Source organism: Acinonyx jubatus, chromosome C1, assembly GCF_027475565.1.
Source record: "Acinonyx jubatus isolate Ajub_Pintada_27869175 chromosome C1, VMU_Ajub_asm_v1.0, whole genome shotgun sequence".
Classification (NCBI taxonomy): Eukaryota; Metazoa; Chordata; class Mammalia; order Carnivora; family Felidae; genus Acinonyx; species Acinonyx jubatus.
This window is the reverse complement of record NC_069381.1, coordinates 74,451,981-74,457,430: the sequence shown is the minus strand read 5'-3', so window position 1 is coordinate 74,457,430 and position 5,450 is coordinate 74,451,981.

The following is a 5,450-nucleotide window of genomic DNA, read 5'->3' as shown; positions in this document are numbered from 1 at the left end:
CACCTTGATTTGTAAGAACTATTTTTCTAAGGGTCTTGGATATGAGTTTTTTGTGGTTAGGTGATTAAAAATGTCATCTATTCTGTGACTGCTTTTTAACACCTTTAAGGGTGCTTTCCATGAAAGTTTTGATGTAGTCAAACTTAAATTTTTCCTTTAAGGAGGTGGTAGTTGTGGTGTGTGTGTGTTCTCTAAGAATTGTTTCTCTCATCTAAGGTCATAACGTTATTTATATACATTAGGTAGAATTTCCCCCATTCATATGATTAAATTGTATTGGGAAATTGTACCCACCTCCAAAAATATACTTTAGACTCATATTTCATACCACCTGAAAATATCAATTATCAGTGAATTACAGATCTAAAAGTTAAATGTAAAACAATACATATTTTAGAAAATAACATAGGTAAATAACACAATGACTCTGGATGGCAGAAAAATTCTTAGAGAATATACACAACACTGCCACCAATACAATAACTTACAAATAATGACAGTTTTCTTTCATTAGTTTCACTTTTTATACTTATTCCCTCATTTTCCTTGGACAGACCATCCCATACTACGAAGTCAGCTTTACTTTGAAAATGTCTTTATTTTACATAATTTTTGGAAACATTTTTACTAGGTAGAGAACTGTGGTTGGAAATTCTTTTACATTCAGTACCTTAGACATGTTATTCCACCTTTCTTCCTACTGGCATAGATTTTAGAAAGAAATCTTCTGACACTCCTATTTTTGTTTTTTTGTAGGTGGTGCTTCTTTTTCTAGAGAGAAAATCTTTTAAGATTTGGATTTCATGAATTTGACTATGTTGTGCATAGGTGTGTTTTTGGTTGTTATTTATTCTGCATGGGATTGATTCTGTAAACCTCTGGATATATGGTTTCTTGTCTTTTATTAATTTTGGAAAACTTATATATATCCTTTTTTTTATCATCTTCTACTTTAGTTATTCCAATTACATGTATATTAAATATTTTGATATTTTTCTATGGAATATCCTGTTGGTATCTCTAAAAGACAATCTCCCTCCAAGAACATACCCCTTCAAATTTTAAAGTCTCCCAACTTTATGTGAACTCTCTAATACCAAAGAAATGGTGAAAAGGAAACACTGTGTTCCAGGTACAGGAAGAACAAATGGGGGGTGTACTCTCTTTCCAGTGATATAATCTTACTGCAGGTTGTGAGCAAAGCCATGTATTTACACAGCCAACCCACCAAGCAATTTCCATGCCTTACATTTTGTGTAATTCTGAAAGCCTAGTCTTTTACTCTATTTCTATGCCTAGCAATATCCAGGTGCTTTTAGTTTTGCTTTGTTTGTTTGCTTGTTTGTTTGCTTGTTTGTTTGTTTTGGTCACAGTAGGTTTTTATCTCCAATTCTAGATTTTCCCAAGCCTATAAATCTCATCCCTTAAGGGCCATTATTAATTTGTTCCTGCACTTCTCTCAGTTGAAGAATTGCACTCACGCAACAGAATTCTAACCTGAAACTGCTTCAAGTTTGTGCTTCTCTGGAAGAGCTGGCATACCTAGCTTTGTGTACAGGATATAAAATGAGACTCCTCCTGTCTGAGGATTTCCACTAGATCCCAAAGCAGAGTATACTTGGTCCCAAATAAACACACTTTCTAAAACAAAAAGCTAGATCATTTTTTCTGGAGTTAATAAAATATGAAAAACCTTCATTCCAGTTAAATAAAGTCTCATTAACCTCTGTCAGTTTAAGAAATCATGTTAATAGGGGGAAGAAGCCAAGATGGTGGAAGAGCATGGAAGTTTTTTGTGTGTCTCACGTCCATGAAATACAGCCAGACCAACACTAAACCATCCTACACACCTAGAAAACTGATTGGAGGATTAACACAACAATCTCCACAACCTGAACCACAGAATTCAGAAGGTACATGGTGTGGACAGGTGAATTCAGGGAGCGAGAAGCCACGGGAAGGGAGGTGCTTTTGCGGACGGACAGAAGATGGAAATGGGGGCGGGGAGAATGTGGGAAAAGCACGCCTCCCCAAAAGCAGCTGGAGAGAAAGTGGAAAATTGGAAACAGCCACAGGGACTAAACTAAAAAAGGGAGAAAGGAGAAAGGAGAGGGTTTAAATTCCATTAAGACTGTAAACAAGGGGAGTGCAAAGTCTGCAACTCCGCAGCTCCCTACCTGGTGGTGCTCTGGTGGGAAGGGTGAATCCTCAGGAACAGAGTGGGGTCCAGGAGGTTCTTGGGCCACATGGGGAAAAGTGGTTCCACTGTTGAAAGGACTTTTGGTAGAGACTGTTGAAGCCACCTGGTTCCAGCAGACCCCAGAAAATGGCCACATTCGCTGGTGCTGGAAACAAGGTTATTAAGGGTGAAGCCTGGTGCCAGATGTATGTTGTGATTTTCCATAATCCCTGAAAAGCTGCTGCTACACTACCTCGTGAACTTTTTCTGGGGAGGGCTGGCACCTGGCCACAGTCTCGGGGCACTGGCAGCAGCAGGGTCCAGCAAGTGTTCCTGGGTTCAGCCGACATTTGGGCATTGCTCATTCAGTCATTCCTTGGTGAGACTCTCACACAGAAGGGCAGAACGGGTCAAAGCCACAGTCTTTCAGAAGTAAGGGGCCAGGGAAAACAGCTGCATCTGAGACAAAACTCAGGGGAGAGGTACTGCCTGGGGCCTGGTCACAGTGAAAAAGTGGGGAGTGGATGAAAGCTGAAGACAGAGAACGGGTGCGTGATTGCTGATCTGGGAGAAGAGAGTTCCAATGTTAGAGACTGGGTAACTAGTCTCTAGGTGGCGCCATTTTCACTGCTCCCATGCATGCGCATACGCACCTGTGAGCGCCACAACACTCCACCCCAGTAGGCTATCTAGTGGAGAACAGAGCCCCACTGAGCCCCACCCAACTGGGCCAACTCGCTCTTCAAGAACACAAGTCTCACTTCCTACTTAGTTTATGGACTATAAAGCGCTACATAGTCTGACTTCTAGGGGAAAACAAAGTAATTTCAGTCCTACTTCAATCTGTTAGCAGGTCCACCTATTGAATTTTCTTTCTTTTTTTTTCTCTTTTACACTTCTTTTCTTTTTCTTGAATAAAGAAAAAAATTCATTTTTACTTTCAATTTTTATTAAAAATATTTCTAATTTTTTACTATATTTTTTGCTCTTGTGTAAATTTTTTCAAATTCTATTTTACTTCCATCATTTTATTTTAGTCTACTTCAGTGTATTCACCTTTTCAAATTTTCAAACGATTTCCTTTCTTTTCTTTTTCTTTTTTTCTTTTTCGTTTCTTTTCTTTCTCTTGAATGCAGAAAGAAAAACTTCATTTTTACTTCCAATTTCGATTAGAAATATTTTTCTTTAATTTTTTTACTATATTTTTTGTTTTGTAAATTTTTTCAAATTCTATTTTATTTCCATCATTTTATTTTAGTCTACTATAGTGTATTCACTTTTTCAAATTTTCACATGATTTCCTTTTTTTCTCTCTCTTTTTCATTCCTTTTCTTTTTCCTCAATACAGAAAGAGAAAAAATTCATTTTTATTTTTAATTTTTATTAAAAATATTTTTCCTTAATTTTTTTCTACTATATTCCTTTATTTTGTGTATATTTTTTCAAATTCTATTTTATTCCCATCATCTTATTTTAGTCTACTTCAATGTATTCTTTTTCAAATTCTCAAACGATTTCCTTTTTTTTCTTCCTCCCCCCCCTTTTTTCCCCCTAATCTGTCAAACCACTTTCAACATTCAGACCAAGACACACCTAGGATCTAGCACCATTTATTCGATTTGTGTGTGTGTGTTTTTAATTTTTTAATTTTAATATTTTTTTCATTTTAATTTTTTTTAATTTTAATTTTTCTACTTCATTAATTCCTGTTCTCTTTTCAAAATGACAAAACGAAGGAATTCACCCCAAAAGAAAGAGCACAAAGAAACGACAGCCAGGGATTTAACCAACACAGGTACAAGCAAGATGTCTGAACCACAATTTAGAATCATAATAATAAGAAACTAGCTGGAGTCGAAAATAGATTAGAATCCCTTTCTGCAGAGATAAAAGAAATAAGAATTAGAATGAAATTAAAAATGCTATAACTGAGCTGCAATCACAGATGGATGCAGCTGCAGAAAGGATGGATGAGACAGAACAGAGAATCAGCGATACAGAGGACAAACTTATACAGAATAATGAAGCAGAAAAAAAGAGGGAGATTAAGGCAAGAGAACATGATTTAAGAATTAGAGAAATCAGTGACTCATTAAAAAGGAATAACATCAGAATCATAGGGGCCCCAGAAGAGGAAGAGAGAAAAATAGGGGTAGAAGGGTTATGTGAGCAAACCATAGCGAAAAACTTTCCTAACCTGGGGAAAGACGCAGACATCAAAATTCAGGAAGCACAGAGGATCCCCATTAGATTCAATAAAAACTGACCATCGGCAAGGCATATCATAGTCAAATTCACAAAATAGTCAGGCAAGGAGAGAATCATGAAAGCAGCAAGGGAAAAAAGTCCCTACCCTACGAGGGAAGACAGATCAGGTTTGCAGCAGACCTATCCACAGAAACTTGGCGGGCCAGAGGAGTGACAGGATATATTCAGTGTACTGAATCAGAAAAATATGCAGCCAAGAATTCTTTATCCAGCAAGGCTGCCACTCAAAATAGAAGGAGAGATAAAACGTTTCCCAGACAAACAAAAATTAAAGGAGTTTGTGACCACTAAACCAGCCCTGCAAGAAATGTTAAGGGGGACTCTCTGAGGGGAGAAAAGATGAAAAAAAATATGTATTATATATAGAGAGAGAAATAAATAAATACCAAAAGCAACAAAGATTAGAAAGGAAAGAGAAAACCACCAGAAACTCCAACTCTACAAACATCACAATAGCAATAAATTCATATCTTTCAGTACTTACTCTAAATGTCAATGGACTCAATGCTCCAATCAAAAGACTTATGGTAACAGAATGGATAAGAAAACAAAATCTATCTATATGCTGTTTACAAGAGACCCACTTGAGACCTAAAGACACCTTCAGATTGAAAATAAGGGGATGGAGAACCATCTATGATGCTAATGGTCAACAAAAGAAAGCTGGAGTAGCCATACTTATATCAGACAATCTAGACTTTAAAATAAAGACTGTATCAAGAGATGCAGAAGGGCATTATATCATAATCAAGGGGTCTATTCACCAAAAAGTCCTAACAACTGTAAACATTTATGCGCCAAATGTGCGAGCACCCAAATATATACATCAATTAATCACAAACATAAAGAAAAATCATCGATAGTAATACCATAATAGTAGGAGACTTCAACACCCCACTCACAGCAATGGACAGATAGATCATCTAATCAAAAAATAAACAAAGAAACAATGGTTTTGAATGACACACTGGACCAGATGGACTTAAAAAATATATTCAGAATA